This window comes from Panthera onca, chromosome C1 (assembly GCF_046562875.1).
Source record: "Panthera onca isolate mPanOnc1 chromosome C1, mPanOnc1 haplotype 2, whole genome shotgun sequence".
NCBI lineage: Eukaryota > Metazoa > Chordata > Mammalia > Carnivora > Felidae > Panthera > Panthera onca.
The window spans coordinates 69291140-69313701 of NC_138346.1; the positions used below are offsets into that span (position 1 = coordinate 69291140).

General features: G+C 35.5%; 1 long non-coding RNA gene across 1 annotated transcript; it reads right to left on the reverse strand.

The window, feature by feature from the left end:
- Positions 1-683: 683 nt before the first annotated feature.
- Positions 684-9894, reverse strand: LOC132673880 (uncharacterized). Its single transcript, XR_009608253.1, has 3 exons — positions 9724-9894; positions 6515-6627; positions 684-749 (listed from the first exon to the last, which is right to left on the reverse strand). It is a non-coding gene; the product is annotated as an uncharacterized LOC132673880 (long non-coding RNA).
- Between the last annotated feature and the right edge of the window lie 12668 nt (positions 9895-22562).

Here is a 22562-nt window from a genome sequence, read left to right on the forward strand (position 1 = left end):
TACACTTGTTGAGTTCTTACTCTGCCAATACAAAGCTGGAGGAATATCGAACTCTCATGGCAAAACATTTCAGTGAAGCACTTCCTAATAATGTGTACATTTTCAAATGAGGAGGGAAGGAAGGCTTCACTCAATAGCTTTTATTGGCTTTCATCGGGATATCCTACCTGGTACCTCACAACTGAAACCTCCATATAGTGATGTTGTCTTCCCCAAATGAGTCTACTCCTCTTTCCAGTTTCCTCATCTTACTGCATAGCATGTTCCTCCATCCAATCACTCAAGTCAAAACCTGAGATTAGCTGAGATTAGCTTTGGTCATCCTTTCATTCCCACCCCACATCTGTTGGGTCATCAAGTCTGGTGACTCTTCTCAAATATCTCAGTGCTCTCTCTCTATACCTAACCTTCACCATCTCCTGCTTAGATTAGTCTATAATTAGTATAGTCTACAGTGTATGATATAGATTATTATCTTCTGTGGTAGAAAAACTTCTACTTCCTGTTGTCTCTCATTCTAATCATCCTTCCAAATTGACTCAAGAATCATATTTCTAAAGTGAAAATGTGAATATGCAGGGTTTTTGCCCAATATTTCATGATGGCTAATGAGATGTAACAGAAACCCCTTAACCCAGTATACTAGGTTCTTTCTGCTTCTCCAGCCACTTCTCACTACTTACCAGAGTGTATCTTAAGTTCTTTTCATAAGAAAATTTGATTTGGGATTCTAAATATACAATATAAACCTGAAAAAAATAGAGGAAAAAAGGGAAAGCTTTTGTTTTGTTTTGTTTTGTTTTTGCTTTTAAAGTAATTTTCAAACTAAGGAAAGAATAACCATCCTAGATCTTAATATGTGTGAACCCTTTCAATATTCATTACACCAAATGTTCTGTCTAGGTCCTACTTATAATTATTATCACCATCACTCTCCCTGCAATATGCATACAAGACTTTACCACAGGTAGGGAGACAGGGGGAAGACTACGTATTCAAAGAAAATGTATAATTATAAATAATTAAATAAGAATAACACCCGCCTTCTGGTATCTTGGTATGGAAATTGGAAAATATCATGTGGATATAGGTGAGCAACAGAATAAAATCAATTCAACATATTTTCCTCAATTGTATTTCATTTTCTTAGAGAAATCTGATTAAATAGAGTCACTCATTAAAAATATTTAAATAAATAACAAATCTTCGTATTCTTTATTTACAGGAGAAATAGTTTTTAGTGGAGAATATTTTAAAGGAAAATTAAAACATCCAAACCTTTAACTCAATGAAGGCAATAGGAAGGCACATAGTATTTTTTTTTCAAGAATGGTAGAATATGTATTATGTCTTATGACCTCAAAATTGCATATGTCATGTATAACCCCAGAAACAGAATCAAGGAGTTATTTAATATAGCTGATAATATAAAAAGTTGTTTTCCTCTTACATTAATAAGTTTGCTAAAAATATGATTTCATGATCCATTTCTTCAGAATAATAAATATTCAGAAAAAAAAGTGCCCACGTGTTGTAAATCAGCCAAAGAAAAATTTTCTCAATTTTTGATACCAAAAACTGATAATCTGAGTCTTTATACATTGAATTCTGGGGTTTATTTCCCCATCAAAAACCAAATTGCTGATATCCCTAGCCTACTTTTTGGCACATATCACATTGTTAGAAATCCATAAATATTAAGAAATTTCTTTTCAAAAAGACTAACAGTTTCAGGCCATCCAACCATGAAGACTGTCTTCAGAAGTTCCAGCCTTCTGGAGCCAGCCATGGAATTCATGAGAGTTCTGGGAGGGAATGGTCCTGCAAGGGTGTCTGAGGACAAAGGCCCTGAATATTATGCTAAGAAGCACTGATCATCAAAGAGAGAAAAAGAACCCAGCTTGATTTTAATGAAATCTGTCTAAAGTGCGGGAAAGGCAAGGAATGTGGAAACATCAGTGACTCGGGAAGCAGGTTGGAGGAGGAGGGCCCCAGTCTATTCAGAAGATTACTTGGTACCCGACGATAATTAGACAGTCTCTTGGAAATACATTAGTGGATGGCCCTTATTCTGGACAGGTATGTTTCCTTTCCAAACTTCAAATTATTGCCCCAACTGGATCTGTCAAAACCCTCCTGCCTACATCAGTTGGGGATGGAGATTACAGGCTCTTCGTTGCCATTTCCAAGGCTTGTACGAAAGCTTCCTGCTCTACGGGTTTTGTGGCTCAATGGAAGTTTCCAGCCTCCAGGGCTGCTAATTTAACAGCTTCCATATTAAAGTTCAAGGAAAATAATCCCTTTTTAAAAAGGAACATTAAGTTATTTCTCACTAAATCAGGAGAAAAGCCTTTTCTACCAATTACAAAGTATTAAAAAGTTAGCAATTATTAGGAGCTTTACTGACAAGGTCATTTGTAAAAGAATCATTCAATCTAGCCAGAGAAAACTGCTGCTGAGAACACAACTAAAAACAATTCTTCAGCTAAATTCTCAGGAAATTAATGTCTCTGTTATCTATATTTATATTTAGAGAAGGAGCAGTGAGAATGTTTCATCCTTGAACTGAGAAACTACCTCTGAGCTCTTTGCAGAGAAAAAGAAGAAAGTTTGATTGCACTGGCAGGCTTGAACAGTTTAGACGTGCAGAGTATTGATTTCTCTCCTATATTTATTCTATTCTTGTGTTAGGAAGCGTTAAGTATCTGGAGAGGGATGGCAAAGTGGGCATTTTTAAAACAGTTTGACATGATTGAAAGTCTTCATATTTGTCAAGGTGTTTACCTGCTCTATGGAATTGTTTTTTGTTTTCACATTTTTGTTCTCATTGATGTCATATCCTTGAAATGTGGCAGATTCATGTCTCTGAAGTATCAGTTTTTCAGTTTAACACCAGATGCAGTCAGTTGTGGACGAGGGAACCATGGCATGTTGATATAGCCACATGTTTTTGCTCCCTTTTTTACTAATAAGGCAGTTGGTAAGTGCAAGGAATTGCCTGTATTGTACTGTTCAGCACATGGATCAAACACTGTTGTTAGTACTGTATTCTAACCAGCCATGGCCATTCTTTAGTTCTGTCTCAAAAGGTACCACAGTTCCCGAGTTGGTTTCTCTGGCAACTGTAGGGACAGTTGAATTACAATTCGTAATTGACCAGTCACCAGCCCTGGGGATTTTTTCTTCATCCGCCAAGCTTCCATGTGGCCTGTGGAGTGTGGAAAGTGGTTGCCCCTCCCAGTTTCCTGGGTCCTTTGAGACAGAGCCAGTGAACCACAACCCTCTGTGTTCTGATCACTGGACAGATTTTTTTTTTCTTTACAATTCATTCAGAACCGCTTTTACTTTGTTAAAAGACTGTTATCCCAGGGAACAATGCTGCTTGTTTGGGATTGTTTTGTGCTCTTCATACCTGTTGAGCTCAAATTATGCTAAAGCTGCCAACTCACTTTATAAAGAGTCATCTGGAAAACAATTTGAAAATGTCACCTTTTTGCTTCCTTTATAAACTTCACTCTACTATGACTCCCATATGAGCAAATGTAATGAGAATAACTTGTTAGGCTTCTAACGTTTCTCATATATTCCTCACGTGGAAGCCGTTTTAGATAAGTTGTCTTAAGTTAAAGATCTTATCAAAGACTTTTTATGTCTTACATAAATTTGTGGAAAACTCCTTCTCAGCCCTCGAAAGAATATTTTGTGTCTTTCGTCCTAGGTTTATGTGTAAGAAGTCTTGGCATCTGAACACATGTTAGTTAATTTAGGCACTGAACAGTCTGTCAGGTATGTCACAAATACAGAATAAAACCAAATAAGCCTGATATTGAGAAGTATTAAATGTTTTGAGAAATATTCAAGTCCATTCCTCCATTGGCTGACATGTAAATAAATTGCCAAATTTAGAAACCAAGGTGATTGCATTTGGAACTATGATTGCTTAGAGTTGCATTAACGTTCGCTTTTCGTTTTCCATGAATATTGATTTGATCTCGGTGGGTGAAGATGGTAGACTGGTGTGAATCTTTACCTTTTTAAGTTCACATCAGGGTGTGTATAGTGCCCAGACGTTCAGGACAGAGTCTGTGTGGGATTGGCTGGCATAAGAGAAATGGGCTCTGTAAACACCAACACCATGGACACACCTGTACTGCCCTTGGAAGAGAAGCCTTCTTTTTGCTTTACCATTGTCAGTCACGTTATCGATCACCAGCCCCCTCAGAGGAAATGTTGCCACCAGTGGTACAAATTGAGCCTGAGAAGGAACTCAATTAACACGATTCCCGTGCCACGGCCACTTTTTCAAGATGCGTTCTTGCTCACTCGGTGACTTTCCTGTTTCATTGATTCCAGGCACTCGGGTTCTCTTAGAATATATATGGCCAAGTGCTCTTTTGCTTTTATGGCTTACCATAGCACAAATTGCTGCAGATGCGAATGTTCTTATTGGCATACATGGAAGAATGACCTTACTTTATAGTGCTATTATAAAAGCACAGTTTAAACCAGCCTTTCAATTTTTGTGTGACAGAAGAAGGGGCTAATCTTATGGGTCTTGACCTCTCTCGAGCATTCAAACTATTGATGACAGAGCACAAGGCTCTTAACATTCCCTGCTTGTCATTTTCTTGGCCTTAGATGGTTTCCAACCCATTTCAGTGCATACGCCTTATTGACGTCCTGCATTGGAGGGTAATGTATCTTCTCAGCCTCAACATCTCTGGTCTACTCTTCTGTAAGGATTAAGGAAAGAAATGATCTTCCTCAGTCCCAGACGTTGCTTTCCACATCTCCAATTCGTAGCAGCAAAAATACTACTGGAGGTATGAGACCTCCTGCCTTATTAATAAGAGTACCTAATCAATGCATTATTTCAAGCAACTGGTTGATCATCCAATTTCATGGCTCACGTTTGTTCACTAAGCTGGATCTTCCTCAGAAACACCTTTAATTTTTTTACAGGAGGTGTCTCAAATTAGTTGCACATTTTTTACTAAGGCTTCAATGAGGATTTCATCTACTGTGCTCATTCTCCTCTTAGGCATTTACCAATACTCTATACACATTTAAGCAGGAACTTTTCTTTTTAATTCCTCATGAGGATATACACAGAACAACATAAACGTTTAAGGGATGTACTAAACACAGTACAAAAGAGGACATAAATAATACTAAAAGGGGGCATCCTAAGCCATCTGTCAGTTTCGTGGTTTTCCTTGGAGATTCCAAGGTGTCTGTTGTTCCCAAATTCCCTCAGAGGGGCTCCTTATGTGGGGGACATCACCACTCTTACCATATACAATTGGTCCCAGAGTGCATGCTAGACACAAAGGCACCCACATGGCGTCTGGCCAGCAGAGTGTACATTTTCCTGGCGAGAGCACTTTCGCCAACTCAGCTGCCTTAAAATGGATGAGACTGACAGACCCAATCAGATTTTCATGTCCTTTGTGAAGTTTGAATGGGACATTCAAAGAAAGGCTGAAGACAATAGGGTGGTTAAAGTTGCTGAGAGATACACAGAAAGGAAGCAGTAAGCAGAAACTATGGGGATGTAGGACTCAGGGTTAAGAAAACGCCTCAATAGAGAAGAGAATAATGAGGACCAGCTTGCAAGTGACAGCAGGAGCTGTAGATGCAGAGAGAGAGTGACTGAGTTGGCGTCATGTGGAACACTAAAGCAGAGAGGAGGAGGTGACGTGTGCTGAGGGCACAACTCGGTTCTCTAGAACTGTTTTTACTCTAAACAATCATCCACTTCTTCATGGTGGCTGGCTGTGTCCTTGTGGGTATATGCTGAAAGTTATTTCCATCTCTGTGACTTAAGTTAGGCCTCACTTTGCTTGTGGGCGTTTCCCCATTTCTCGTCTCAGGAAACCAGAGCCAGAATGTATAGGACTCTTAGGAGATAGAAAAACTCGCACCATATATACTTTTGATCATTTTTGGTGGAGGGAGTAGATGTCGTCCAGGCTAGATCACTTGCAGTCATACTGTTGAAAAAAGTTGTAAATTTGGAAAAAAAAAAAAAAAAAAGATTCTTTACATTAAAAGTGGTAGTAAAAGAATTGCCAAGGATAAGTATTTCCTAACCGTTTCCAGGGGGACACACATGGGGGCATTTTTTTTTTTTAATTAGAATTTAGGATGAGGATGATGTGTTAAGTCTGGGAAAGGTTTAGGATGTGCATTAGCTTATTAAAATTTCTGTAAACTCTTGCAATTAGCAACAACTACTACTCTTGTTTAACCTAGCAAAAGAAAACACCTTCTCATTGCATCAAAGCAACAGATCATATCTCACCAAATTATTTTTTCTATGGTACGCAGTTTTTAAAACTTTAATTTACGTATGTAAAAACCACATTACATCTTACAATGGATAGCTGCCCTTGAGATTGTACTGAGCTGTGAATTATTCTAGACTTCGAAATTCTTACTGCTCCCAATGTCATGCAAGAGGTCTTAGGAATAATACCGAAGGTATGTTGGCTATTAAAAGTTCTGTAAATACCTATTTGAAAAATTTCTTTCTGTTTCTTCTCATCCAGCTTTTGGTTGTCTGTAGTAGATTTCCTTGGAGGGTTGCCAGTGCAATTTAGAGATTTTGCATATCAGCTCTCTAACCTGAGGAAATTGGAAGAGCAATAAGTATAATGGGTAAATACAGTTATCTTAACATCTTTGAAACAATGTGATAAAGATTGAAGAGATCAACAGGGATTGGATAAACACATGTTTCATATCTCCTGTACGACTCTAACTGAATTTTGGTACTGCTTTGCCACGGGGTAATAAAACACCGGGTATTCTGAGATACATAGTTTGACACACAAAGTGAAACATTCAAATTTTTTATTTCAGTGAGATGTAAAAGATGGCAATTAACACTATCTTAATAGGAGTTCTGCTAGTTTAATGGGAGAAGAAAAGAAAGAGAAAAGGATTTTAATTATAAAATCAAATAATTGGTTTAATCTAAAAAAGATTATTTAAGGACATAAAAGTAGAAAATCACTCATAAATTTTATGATATCTCCTTAATAACTCTGAAAATAGATGGCCAGTAGAATATAGTTCCATGCTATCTTTATTTAGTCAAGTAGCTTTCAACTCTGATAGTATTTATGCATAGACTTGTATGGGGGAAGGCAAGGATATTAAAGTGTTCAGAATTTGAAAGTAATCAATATATATTTTGAAAATTTGGAGAAACAGAGAAAAGAAATTACCACCCACTCATAATTACAGTGTTTAGCAATATTGACTTTGTTATAGTTGGCAGATATATTTTCCTAGATGTATGTATCCTTTTATAGAATTCAGATACTAATACATGATTTTTCCAGCTTTTACCTGTGCTATATTTTGTCAATATTCCCATATATTCCATATAATTGAAACAAATAAAGATTATTCAAAACTTTTTCCAATTCCCATATTATTAATTACATAATATTTCATTGAAATTTATTTAATATTTCTCCTATACAGGTTAATTCAGGCTGATTTCTGTCTGAATTAATTTAAAATTTCAATTTTACTGATAGAATATGATGTGTGTATATCTTTTTTCTTTTTCTTTCTTTCTTTATGCACATCTTTTTTTCTTTAAGGCATTTTTACTTTGGGATAGATTCCAAAACAAATTAATAGTCAGGTGTTTCAACCTTTTAAAAACTTGCAATACATATTTCAAATATTTTGTTAAAATCTTGAAAATATGTGCATTCTCTACTGTAACATAACCTTTATATTTATTCATTTGTAAATTTCTCCTTCACATCCTTTTTACTCACCTATTGGCCTATGTATATTTTCTAGTTGATTTTATATGAACTTTTTTCATATTAACCATTTACTTTGTGTATTAAATAAAAATATTGGTATTTTTTATATTGTTTGCTTTTTATGTCATTGTCGTAAATAGAAGATTGGTGATCATATTCTAAAAACTATTGATATTTCTACAGTGATTTCTTCATTTTCTTATAAGTTTAGTATATCTACTTCTTTGTCTTAGGACTTATGCAAATTAAGGATGAATTCTCTCTCTAGGCTATTGTACTTGTGAGAGAATATTTTGAACTCCCACTTAAGGACTAGTAAGCAGGTTTTATTGTTCCTTTATTCCTTAGCAATGTTTTGGAGGGAGGAGTATTCCGATCTTCTTATGTGAACCTCTGTCACAGCAAAAAGGGGAATCTGTTGTAACATTTCACGAAAATTCCGAACTTCTCGGTAGAGTGTAATCAGTTTCCTCTAGCCTCTAAGAGAATCAAAGAGAATAACTTGCACTTCTACACAAAGAGATTTGAATGCAAGATTTTGTAGAGGTTGTTTGCTCCTCCCTCATTTAAGTCTATCACCTAGAAAAGGAGCATCTAGGGCTTGGCTGGACTTGCTTACGAAAAGCAGAAGATAGTCACAGACTGTTTATTTCATCCTATTTATACTGCCAGTTCTTGCAATATATGGACTTCTTTGTAGAATCTGTGTCTAGGTTATGTTATACTATCTTATTTAGCTGATGTTTATCTTAATAATACCACCACACAGTTTCAATTGTGTAATTTTATAGTAAAGTTTAAAATCTTGTATGGCAGATACCCTGTTATTAGTCTTTTTTTTTTTTTTACCATTTCCTAAATATTGATGTCTATTTAATCTTTCTAATAAAATAGATCAGATTCTAAAATAATCTCTTTGGGATTTTTATTGGATTTTCATTAAATATATATATTAATTTTGGAAGAAAATTATATTTTATTTTAATAAACATATCTCACAAAAGTCAAAATTGGTAAGTTTCTCTGATATACAATGTCTAATGGATTGAAAAGTGTGTTATAGTGGAAAGAACACTGGGTTAGGTAGTAGAAGGTTTGGTTCCCAGGTCTGGGTCTCAGTTTTCTACCTTTATGAACCTGGGCAAATTAATTTACTGCTCTATGGCTCAGTTTTTTTATTTGAATAATAAAAAGGCTGTACCACATAAGGCATTAGAATAGTCAATGAGTTCCATTCCAAATTGTGAATGCAATGATGTTATTAAAAATAATTATTTTTGCCCACTGGCTACTTAACATCTTAGTTTAACCACTCTCCCTTCAATTTTAGCACTCCTTCCCTAGCTAAAAATATATTCCACAGAATTTTATGGAAATTATTGTGCATGAAAAATTATATCTGCCTTCTAAATATAGATTACCTAATTTCAAGTGGAATGGCACCATGCACCATATATAAAACTAGAATCCTAGATTTGACTAGTTTGGTTTTCAGTAACATAACCCCTTTGGTCCCAGGATATCTCATATGGGATTCCAGTATACAGAAATTAACTTGATGGGAAGGAAGCCATAAATAACCAGAAGAAGAAGAAGAAGAAGAAGAAGAAGAAGAAGAAGAAGAAGAAGAAGAAGGAGAAATAACGTTGTAAAATAAACATAACTAGTAGTAAGCTACAAAATGGATTTAATGCAACACAGCTTGGTTAAAATGAAATCCAACATTTGAAACACATTCATAGTTTTAAATATGTCAACCTAAAATATAAAAAATAATGGATTATAAGCACTTTTAAAGCAGGAGGGGCAAGCCATTCTAACACTAGAAACCAGACTCTCAGTGTCTTAATACAATTAAAATATATTGTTCTCTCATGTCATTGTTCAATCTGCATTTGCCACATGGTATTATTGAGAGATTCAGGGCCCTTACCTCCTGTAATCCAACATCTCCTAAGGCCTCATTTTTCTCTGCATTCAGTGGTATGGATGAGCAAAGAGATGAGGGAGAAGGCACATTCTCTCTTAACCACCTAAATCTTGGGATAACATTTCACTTCTTACTTTCCTTGGCCTCAGTTGCGTAGTTCTAAAGAACTGCAAGGGAATCAGGAAAAGAGAGTCTAGTGATATGCCAAGAAGAAGAGGATCTATTTCATGTGAAAATTAGCAACATCTACCACAGTTAGTCATTTTTATCATGAAATATTATTTCTTTTTCTCCACGTATAGAACACACGCATACCTCTCCCCAGGAAAGAACTCAATCCAATCTTTGCATTCAGTGTAAGCTTATGCTATCCAAATAATGGATAGTACTCTGTCCGTCTAGTTATGGCTCCTTATTGCACAGGGACCTATGAAATAAATAGACACATTTCCTGATCTTCTCATAATCAATAGGCAGACATACTGAATGTCATCTGTCCAGGCATTTGAGAAAATTGCTTTAGTTGGACACTAGTGATGCTCTCTGGAAGGGACTCATTTGCCCATTGTTTTTGTCAATTATTCTCTATACCATATCTGAGGTAGACATTGGGGATTGTTTCCTCCTTGGAGGCCACGCATATATTGCAGACTGCTTCTAATGAAGTAAACTCGAGGACCCAAACTTTGCTTACAGCTTGAACAAAGAAAGTGTTTGTTAAGCCTGGGCTCATGATATTTTGAAAGACTGGCAAAAACATCACAGGCACAAGACATATCTACCCTTAATAAAATCCATGTGCCAGTAACCTAGACAATTCTTAAGCTTGATTTATTTCTTGCTTCTTCCTCCCCCCCCCCCCCCGCTTCTCTGCCTCAAATTAATGGTGCTAACTTGAGGCCATCTAGAACAAAACTCTCACCTTTGCCACTTGGCTTAGTGATACTTATCCTTAAGGCCCCATCCCTCAATCTGTTTCCATACCATCTCTTACTATTTAATGTCTAGAAGCGGGTTCCAGAATTTCTGATCTTCTTAGTTCAGTTTCATTTATTTTTGTTAACCAGCTCATCTACTTCATTTAATAACTTGCCAAAGTCACCAATAGTCCTCTAACATATGCTCATGCAATGCTTCTTTCCACCTTTTCTAAAGCTGCCTGCTCAATGGCACAAGATCTGCCTTTCAAAGTATCATGCCAGCATTTTTACTAAACATTTTGCCAAAGATTATGAAAAGCCTCCAGCCTACTGGCCTCCAATATTGATTGGTTCTTCATTACACAAGGCCCACTTACTTAGCCTCCTGCTGAATATTTTGGGATATTTTTACATTAACATCCCTTTCTCAGCATCATTTTATCTTTTGGTCAGCATCTATTAATGGCTAGAATGAACAACTCCAAATTCTTGGTATCTTAAATCAATAAAGATTTATTTTTCAGACATCCAAGTCTTGTATGGTCGGCAATGGAGCTCTACTTCACAGAAATAGGTTTTTTTCTTATGTGGCTCAACCATTTTCTAGAACTTTGTTTTCTTCTACATTAAGAAGCTGAATGAGGAAAGAGAAAGTGAGTAGAAAGTACACACATTTTAATTGTCTTTGTCTAAAAAGTGATACATAACCCCTCTGCTCACAATCTACTGGCCAGAAAGCAATCACCCCCATTACACCAACCGAACACATGTAGAATAGAGTCGGGGGACTGTGTTCTACATGTGTTCCCAAGAAGAAGAAGAACACTGCCGCTTTATCACGAGCCTACAAACAACTTAACAATAACAACAACAAAGGATAAACATTGAGTGTCTAAAGGATAAAAATGTGTTAAAAGTTGTGTGTTCCTATCGCCTGTTTCTAACACACTAGTCCCTTCTAATATTAGGCTGGAACAAAAAGGAGTGCAGCAGCGATATGTTTCCATCTCTCCACTTTCCTAGAAATTCCTTCCACATTTAATTGTTCAAGTATCACGTTCCTGGAATCTGGAAACACTTGAGCTCTCCTTTGTTTGACATGAGCCATACTTTGTTGTCAAAGTAAAGCGTCGGCAGAGGGAGGTGATATTATTACTTGGAACAGCTTATACATTTGGTCAGAGGAAGAGGTAGTTGTACGTTGCCACAGACACCACAGGGCAACTATTGGTTACACTGCAGTTCCGTACAATGCATGAATCCTTACATTAGATACTGAGTTATTGTCATTTATTTTTTTCAATTTTTTTAGAAGGGTGCATTTATTATTTTCACCACAATGAACCTGAAAAGTGGATAGTCAGTCTGTGGGAAATTGAGACTTAATTTAAGAAATGACAGCATATATTCTCTGGAATGTGTGTAACTCTGCCTACAGAGAGGGATTGTTTGAGAAAGCTCTAGAGCTACACAGATACAATTTGAAAATCACTAAGGAAGCGCTTATGGTAGACAGTTGTTGGTTCTCATTCTTTACACATCCCTGAATTCATATTCATTTCCATGTAAGTTTGTAGTTCCTGCAGCTAGAGACAAAATATATTTCTTCATGCCTTGACATTAGGTACAGCCATATGAATGACTTTGGCCAATGGATTTTAGTAGATGTGAAGGAAGCAAAGACTTGAAATGTGCATGGTTGGTGCGGTTACCATCGTCCTTCTTGCATTTCCTGTGAGAAAAACATGCCCCAGGAAACGCACCACTCCAAGAAGGACGAGAAGAATTTGACCCACGTTCCATCTTGGAACCAAGGCTATCTCGGCCCAGCTGAGCCTAGCCAGGATCATCCAAATCCTAACCAAATGGCAGATACACGTACAAGAATAAATGATGGCTGTTTCAAGTTACTGAGTTTTGGGATGTTTTCTTAAGTGGAAATCATGGAGTGATAGAGTCTTTAACAGGTAACAGAATGAACTACGATGAAAATTATTTGCCAAAGGCAAAAGCCAGGATATATATAACCAGACAATTTTATTTCCGGATGGGCAATCTTTATAACATCATTTCTAGTTCAAACTTAGTTTCTGTAGGCATCTACCCTGTGCCATGGCTTAAGTTCAGAATATCAAAGCTTACATATGCTCAGTGTAAGCAGAATTAAGATGCTATTAGAGAATTAAGCTTTGTTTATGCTTTTTGTTATAGTTTTCTAGAGTGTGCTTTAAGCATTGGCCACAAGCCACGTTGGGACATTAAGTAATCACGATACTAACACATTTCAATATTCAGCTGGCAACAAGGCCTACAATTATAGTTAAGCTTTGATTCTCTGTGTCTGCAATTACCTAACCAGTGAAAGGAGATTTTCATGATTGCCATTAAGGGTTTAATTATGACTGAGTTAGATACTCGAACACTTGTTAGCAGGATATCTATGCATCCCGGTGGCTACATTGGCCCATCGGAGGACAAGGCCTAGAAAGATAGGCTAAAGTAGCAATGGCAACCAATCAACTGCATTACTGTGGGCTCAGGGACACATCGCTGCCACTTTAGTTTCCTCCCGGAAGCTTCATACGGTATGGGCCCCTTTTGTGGCCTCATTGCCTTGAGAGGGCTGATGGACTTCAAGTGCAGAACAATCCTGATGCAGTCCTCTTGCTCTAGGTGTCTGGATACTTAGTCTGTAACAAAGGATGGAATAAAAGGAAGTTCTTAGCATGTAAGTAATACTAGACAAAGTAAACACTTTGAATTACTTGAAAAGGAACTGGAAGATTGGATATTACTAATTCATTGGTTTTATTTACTGAATGTTCCTGTCACTTTAATAGGCCATTTACAAATGTAATCCAACATTGAATATTTAGTGGCTTTGTTATAAACCATATCAAACAATATGAATCTAAGCATGTCAGAGGAGAATGTCACTGGTTTGCCTAGTTGTTTGACAGGCATGTTTGTTGGCAGATAATAAGCCAAAAGTGCCATTGTTTTTTTTTTAAATCTGTGGAATCCAAACAACATTATGAACAAAGGCTCCAGTAGGAAATAGCAGAAATAGATAGTTATTGTGAAGTGCTTTGGAGAAGCTAGTTAGAAAGGATGTTAGATCATAGTGGAAATAAGCAAAGGTGATCTTCTTTCTCTGAGTGTCTGAAGTACATATTGTCCTGATTAGTTGTTTGCTTAAATGGGATAGTAGTGATTATAATACAGATAAAAAAAATTTTCATGTTTTTGTTACATCAAAAGAAGAAACATTATTCGTTGTCCATATGCTAAATTTATTTTAACAAGGATGTGTCAAACCACTTTCAAGGCTCTAAAATAGTATTTTTCTCTTCGGCTCAAATCTGTTCTATCATTTTAACTATTTGGAAAATAAATTTGATGAGTTTTAGAATGTACCAGAGCATGAAGGATTCTCAGTAGGAATTTCCTGCCACAATATATTTTTAGAAAATGTTTGAAATTTAGCTTGAGCCTGAGAAAGATGAAATTACTTTCTTTCATATGTAAAAATGCCCTTAAAGTGAATTTAAGTTTAAGCAGAATTTAAAAATATGCCATCAATGATTACTTAAGTCGAACGGAATCAGAATTATGATCTAATTCAATTTTATTCATTTGGATTAAAATTTACTAATTTTTTTAAAGTACAAAACATGGCCACATGATCCACTTTTTCAATAAAATTGTATATTAAAATTTAAAGTGAGAAACTTGCAACTTAGAATTAAATGTAGACACAGGAAGACATAAAATATCCCAAAGAACAAAGTCAACATAAAGTCACATTAGAAAAATGGCCATGTGATAGAAAAGAATGAAAACATTAGAAATGAAGACATGAAAAGAAGCAAGACCTAAAATACACAAAGTGATTAGATACACTGTATACCAGAGTAAAAAGGTCCACTCTAAAAGTCTCCAAACATAGACATTTTTTCTACTGTATGCAATTTAAAAAGAAAGGAAAAAAAAAGCACATGGAAATTGATGATTGCATTGCCGGTTTAATTTACTATTTGCTTTTTGTTTTTAACACACACTTGTGTAACACTCATTGTAACTAGACACTAGCCACTAGTTAGTTACTTTATCAACTTGTATCATCTTCCAAGCAATTCTGACAGGTAGGCATTGACATTACTACTAATGCACAGAGCAGGTAACAATTTGCCCGGGATCACACAGCAGTAAATGGTGGAGGTGATATTCAAACACAGGCAGGCTCATTCCAGGGTAAGTGCACAGAACCACTATGCTTCCTTACCTCTGTAGTAACTCAACAAGTAGCAACTGCTCTGTCTACATTTATTGCCCCATCTATCTTTATATTTGCAAATGGTTACAAATGGTATATATATATACTAACTGAACTCCAATTTTAGCCAACATAAATTGCATACTAATCTTTTTCTTTTTTAATGTGTTCTCCAAACACAATTGAGAAAATGTGGTTCCACTGGTAGAATAAAATCATACTGTGTCTAAAGACAAAGAGTACCTCTCCCTCGCCCCCAATTTTCTCTTAGGGAGAATATTACCTTAAAATTGAATTGTTTCAAGGTTTTCTTGATAAGGCAAATTAGAAATAACCATCAACAATGTCATTTTTGGACGATCATAGAGGTTACCTATAATCTCTCTACTTTTTTTAAGGGGCCAAACACAGATCTACTTATTATCTTTGGGACTAAAACCTTTCAATTGTGTTAGATGCCATTTTACATAAATCTTGTAGAGATCATTTTAAAAAGCAAGACAGTAAATGATTATATTACAGAGCTCACATACTATAAAAGTTTCATTACTAAAAAATAGACAAAAATAATAAAGGCGACAACAAAAATCTCAAACTTTCCTAATGTTAATCAAATAGGAACTTATAAATTGGGATAAAAGTTCCATGACAGCATCGTATATTGATTCAAAAACTTTCTGTGTCAAATAAACTGTGTAAACTAGAAGATAAAGCTTTCCAGGAAATCTTTCTAAATGACAAAGGTACAACTCAATTGATAACGAGGAAATTGATGTTGAATATGTATAAAAAGCATTTAAATAATATTATTTCATACAATGTGAGTGAAAAATGGTTCTAAATTAAAATATCATTTTCAGCACGTGACATGAACTCATACTGCAACTAAATTTTAAAAGAGGCACTGAAGAGACACTTGACCTTTCCCCTTACAATCTTAAAAGTTTATATCCAAAATTTTTTGTGGTTATATGTGCTAAGCATGTAGTTTATGATATAAAAATCTTAAATGTGTATGATCTTAAGTGTTTCATACTTAGAAGTTGAGTTATTTTCAGGACACTCGGGTGGCTCAGTCAATTAAATGTCCGACCCTTGATTGTCACTCAAGTCATGATCTCATGGTGGTGAGATTCACCCCCAGCCCAGAATGGACCCTGCCAAATATTCTGTCTCTCTTTCTCTCTCCCTCTCTCTCTCTCTCTCTCTCTTGCTCTCTCTCTCTCTCTCTCTCTCCACCCCCCCTTCCGCGCTCAAATGCTTTCACCCTCTCTCTTTCTCAAAAAAATTTTTTTTAATGTTGGGTTATTTTCTTTGGCTGCTATCTTCATTGTTTGAACAGCAGAAATGGGATGAGGAGGACTGCCTCACTAGATCTTTATCCAATTCTGTATTCTGTTGAATACTGCTCATGATTAAGAACCTCAATAAATTTTAAATGACAATATTGACTCTTGTACTCTCCTTTTAAATATACTCACCCTCAAATCTTGTACTGAATATATGTACTTTTTTTATTAGTATATACATATTTCATAATTTAAACAATGTTGTTGCCCAAATATGTGTGTGTGTGTGTGTGTATCTGTCAATACTAAGTTTTAAGTTATTAGAAGATTGGGTTCACACATTTATTCTCTGAACTTGTGACAAGTACTAATTAAATGTACATACCTTATTCTTGAAATGATTGGGAAACACAAAATAATAAAGCTATAATGTTCTTAAGAAAAAAAAAACAGGCTCCAACAACTGTAGACTATGCTTTGTAAATAATAGTCTCTCTTTAAATATTTTATAAGTATTTCACATAAGACTAGTGTTTGTGGAGCAAAATGAAGAATTATGTTTTGGAGGAATGTGGCTTTAGACATGTTCAAGAAGATGAGCCTTATGACAGAATTTAAGGAAATTGATTGACACCAATGAACAATGGTCCCAGGGGGGCTCATATCACAAGGAAATGAGGAAAAATCTCTAACAAATGACAGGAATTCTCACAATACTTTTAAGTGATACAAAATAGGGCTTGTATGGCTGGAGAGATGAAAGAGAGGGAGAGAGAGCGAGAGAGAGGACCAGTGTCCTGGAATTAAAGTGAGATGGAGTTGAATATCAAATTAAGAATTTATATTTAAACAGATACATAACGGGATGTCCATTGAAGATGCTTGATTGAAAGAAAATATTTTATAGAAATAGTGGTGATATGAAATGGCCCTTCAGTAAAATGATCTTTGTAACTATATGTGATGAACTAAAGCAGGAATGGATCAGATTCTAGGCAAATCAGAACAGAAAGATGGATGGCTATGTCAACATAGAGAAGGAGTCCATTCATGAGATAATAAGAATACAATCATGGTGTCCTTCTTGGAGAAAAGTGGGGACAATATATAAATATATACATAAATTGTCAATATGGTAGGAAACCTAGAAGTTTAATTTGTGATTACTAATTATATAAAAACATTTACTAGTGAGCTTCAGATTTGCATTTTTCTTTAAATTAAGAAAACTAAATTCCCAACTGCATTATCAGATTTTTAAGAAACAAAATAGATTAAAAAAAAATAGGGATGGGGTGGATTTATATAAATCAGTCTCAGAGTTAAGAGAGAAATGCTTAAACACAAACTCTTCCTCCTAAGAGACTGGTCCATAGCGCCACCTTGTGCTGATGATACGGGTTTTTGGTTTTGTTTTGTTTTGTTTTGTTTTGTTTTGTTTTGTTTTGTTTTGTTTTCAAAGACTCATTTCCTTGTGTTAAACCAGATACAGAAGCAAATATGGGTGATTTTGCCCTAATTTCATATTAGTGAATCCCTGAATTAAGTAACAAATAAATACTTTTAAATAATTCTTGTTCACTAGTCATTTTTTCTGCTCACTCTGTTGCAAATTATTGCGCTTTTTTTTCTTTTTTTAAAACTAAAATGTGGTCAATCTACTGGGGCCATGCAAAGGAGTATTAGGAACAGGTGGATTCTGTACTGAATCTAAGGGTAGAACTAAATAAAGCATGTTGTTTTGGAGTAATTATAATCAAAGAAAGTACATGACCAGGTATGTGCATTGTAATATAACACCACAATTAACTAGCATTGGGTAATCTATGTTTTCCAACTATTTTTTAAATGGGTACAAATTACTGACATTTTAGTGGAAAGTTTTTGTGAATTCACTGTTCTGGGAATGATTGAAATAGGAACTGATCAAATCTACCTTTACCAAGTCTTTCTATTATATCTAAGCCCTCATTATTTGAACTAACAGTGGATTACTATTTCTAATCACCAGCCAAATTGGATCTCCTTCCATTAATCCCTGGAGAGCTAGTAGAAAAAATGCTTGGGGAAAATAATCTAGACAAACCACAAACCTTATTTTGAAAGCTACTATCCAAAATTGTCTCATGGCCCACAAGTCTCTGGATGCTTTCAACTGAATACTTTTTCCTCCTTAAAAATCACCATAGCTGTTCCTCTCCTATCATCCTTCCCTTCATCCTTACTTCTCCTATCAATGATTGATTCATTTAAGGGAAAATAAGCTTTTGAATTGGCTTTTTTCTACTTTCCTTTTCCCACTGTCAAATAACTTCTAGATCCTTAAATATAGGTATTAAATTAGAAAATAAAGATAGCATATGTAATTTATTTAGAGTGTAGCCTACCAAGATACTAGAACTATCCCTGAAATAAAAGTAGAATCCACAGATTCTTACTCAAGCTAGTATAATTTCTTAATGATAAAGTTAGACATACCAACATGCCTCTAGAGTCTTTATTTACTATTATGAAACAAAAGATTTAGTGTGTTTTACATATAGATATTTATTATTATATATAAACTTTAATATATAAGTTTTAATTATAATATATGTACAACTCCACTGAAAACTGTATTTCCTATGGTTATGCGATGTGCTTATAATGGATAATGAGATTTTTTTTTTATTTAAAAATTTTTTTTTTCATTTATTTATTTTTGAGAGACAGAGAGAGCACAAGTGGGGAGGGTCAGAGAGAGAAGGAGACAGAATCCGAAGCAGGCTCCAGGCTCTGAGATGTCAGCATAGAGCCCGACGCCAGCTCAAACTCACAAACTGTGAGATCATGACCTAAGCCACCTAGCCACGTTTAATCGACTGAGCCCCCCAGGCGCCCCTGGATGATGAGATTTCTTTAAGTGTCGATAGTAAATAACTAAAGTAAATTACCTATTAAGGATAATTTTAGATTCTACATGAATTTTACTGTAGGCAACCTTCTTCCTGTCTAGCACTTAAGTCAAAAATTTTCATTTTTACAGTTTTTGTTCATTAAAATTTCATACTCTTAAGACCAATTCAACTATACGCTTAATTATTGTCAAAGAATCTCAACTCTTCATAAAAACACATTTCTTAAATGACAAACAAGGAATTTGTCACTAACAATTATTCTGGATGTCATGTCTTTCCCTTTCATCATAAATGTTCTGTCATTCCTTTGCAGAATGCATATTTTTTGTCTAGCTGAGGTGCATTATTTTTAGGAGAAAGCTGCTCAACAGATTAGGGAATTTGAGCTAGCCAGTGGAGAATTTAACGACATAAGCCCACTACACCTAATTATAAAAGATGAAGGTTTTTAAATTTGCATAATTGCAACTATTGGTAGGGGTCGGTAACATATTTGCATTATCTACTTATGTTCCATACCAACACTTTTAAGCACCACTTAAAAAAAAAAAGTCTGCTAAGTCAGATGCTTGTAGGTGTCAGAACGTTGTAACCTAAAATGCAGGCAAAGCCTTTTCTACCCATATGCCTGCGTTCTGACAGCTTTCTAAAATCAATTTCTGGGTTTTGGTACTATTTTATCTTCTGAATTTTGAAATAAACAGTCTTTCTATCCAAAACTGCATGCAGCAAAAGAAATGCCTTGTGCTCTGAAACCAAGTCCCAAGTACTCATGTATCCCTTTTGCAAATAATCATTCCATTTGCTCTCATTCATAATAATTAATGGTTACAAATGGCATTCACAAAATAAAAGTGCAGAGATGGCCAAGAATAGTGGTTGGTTATAAAAACTTTCCCCTCTCTAACCAATAATACAGGAATATATAGTTCTTATTGGAAAATATTTAATACCTCTTGATTATGATATTTAGATTTAATATTTGTGTCTTATGTAAAAGAATTAGAAAGTTTTCCACATACCATTTGAATACTCCAAAGAAAGAAAGAGGAGTGCATTTCAATCTACCCAAATATAATGATGCTAGAAAAAAAAAACATTGTTTTTAGTTTTTCTATTACTCTTTCATCAGCTTTTATGGAAAATAAATTAGCAATGAGTATAAAATTATTTTTGATGTAAGAGGGTCGTTAACATCACACCTAGGAAAAATAAGTCATCTAGTTATTGTTTCCATCGTGGTTTTAATTGATCTACTATGTTTTGGGTAGTGTCTTTATTTCTCAACATTTTCTTCTCAAAGTGTTCTTTTCTTATCTCACAGCATAGTTTTTAATATTTAATTGAAAGTGAGTATTTGGTTTATTTCAGTAAATCCATTTTAGTAGTTTACCTGTTCTCAGAACACTGTTTTTCACTTCTGAACTGTCTCTGTACTAAAGTATTTTCGCTCTAAATTCCTATGTTGATTTTTTGTTTGCTTATTTTTATGAAGTTCTACATGGCTACCTATTCTTCACAACTAGTATAATAATGTTGAGTTTTTACTACAATACTCTAGGCCCGGCTCACTTTCTAATATTCTCACTATGGCACAGTAGCACGTTGCACAGAGTCAGTATACACTAAGTAAGTAAAGAAAGAAATGAAATTCACTTGGTACTATTTTGAGGACAACGAATCTTTACTAGTAAAAAATGGTGAAGTAGGATCTATCATATTAAATAGATTATTAAGGTTCTGCCATGAAAGCATTATTCATAAAACATAGTTGTAACTTAATGGCAAGGAGGCAATATGGAGTAGAGGAAAAAACATGGACTCTAGAGTCACAAAAAGCAGGTTTAAACAGGTTTAATTTCTATAAGATCTAGAAAATTGGGCTAATTATTAGACTTTCTGAGCTTCAGGTTTGCCTTCTATAAAATAGGGGCAAAATATCTGTCTTAATAGGATCTTAATTATAAATAGAAATAATATATGTAAGATACCTGGACTTTGCACACACAAGCTGTCAAATTAATAGTAGCTATTGTCATCATAATTCTTTTTTTAAGTTTGTTTATTTATTTATTTATTTAATGAGACAGAGAGTGGGGTAGGGGCAAAGAGAGATGGAGAAAGAGAATCCCAAATAAGCTCTGCACTGTGAGCGCAGAGCCCAACACGGAGCTCAGTCTCACGAAGTGTGAGGCCATGACCTGAGCTGAAATCAAGAGTCAGACGCTTAACCGACTGAGCTACCCAGGCGCCCCTCATCATAATTCTTACTAGCCAAATCTCAAAATTGATTATCAACCCCTTTTTCTATTTTCTAGTTCAATTATTTCAGATCCTTTTTAAATACTATGCAATAGAAGCTACAAAAAGATCATTTCCCTAAGTTACTGAGATTCTTTTAGCCTTTGTGATGGAGGCAGAGGCTTCTTGGGACACTGTCACCACTCTTAGTCTCCATACACTAAAGTATTTTCATGTAGACTAAAGAGCACTTGCGGAAGACTCAACCAGCCATTTTCCTGAGTGTGTCTGCCTGTAATGGGAAATTTCCTCTCTCCTCTGTTCTCTAGTCCCTTGAAGTCTGGCACAGGTACCTCTTATATCAGGAAAATGTTATCATGGGGTGAGAAGGAACGGGGCACAGCAGAAAGGTGGTATTTTCTAAGCATCAATCTACAAGTATTTAATTCAAAATGTACCATGTCCAGGATACTAATGTGATCACAGTCTTCCATTCTCTAATTTGCAGAATCACAGGGGACATATTATTACCTTGAATATGGTTTTTATGACAATGCCTTTTTAAAAAAAATGTTCATTTATTTATTTTGAGAGAGAGAGAAAGTGCTCAGCGGAAGGGCAGAGAAAGAGGGAGAGAGAGAATCCCAAGCAGGCTCTGCGCTGTCAGCACAGAGCCCAACGCGGGGCTCAAACTCAAAAACGGTGAGATCATGACCTGACCTGAGCCAAAATCAAGAGTCAGGTGCTGACTGAGCCACCCAGGCACCTTGAGAATGTCTTAATAAAAGTTGGACACAAACTTCCAAAATTAGTGTAAGTCATGCAAAGAGACAGAATAGAAACTAAAATCATAGCATATTAAATCTAAAAATGACCACTCTTAGCAATCATTTTATAGGTGAGAAAACAATTCTCAAGGGATTAGACGATTTCCTTCAGCAGATTTGCTAATTAAGAATGGTGACTTTGGGGCGCCTGGGTGGCGCAGTCGGTTAAGCGTCCGACTTCAGCCAGGTCAGGATCTCGCGGTCCGTGAGTTCGAGCCCCGCGTCAGGCTCTGGGCTGATGGCTCGGAGCCTGGAGCCTGTTTCCGATTCTGTGTCTCCCTCTCTCTCTGACTCTCCCCCGTTCATGCTCTGTCTCTCTCTGTCCCAAAAATAAATAAAAAAAAAATTAAAAAAAAAAAAAAAAAAAAAAAAAAAAAAAGAATGGTGACTCC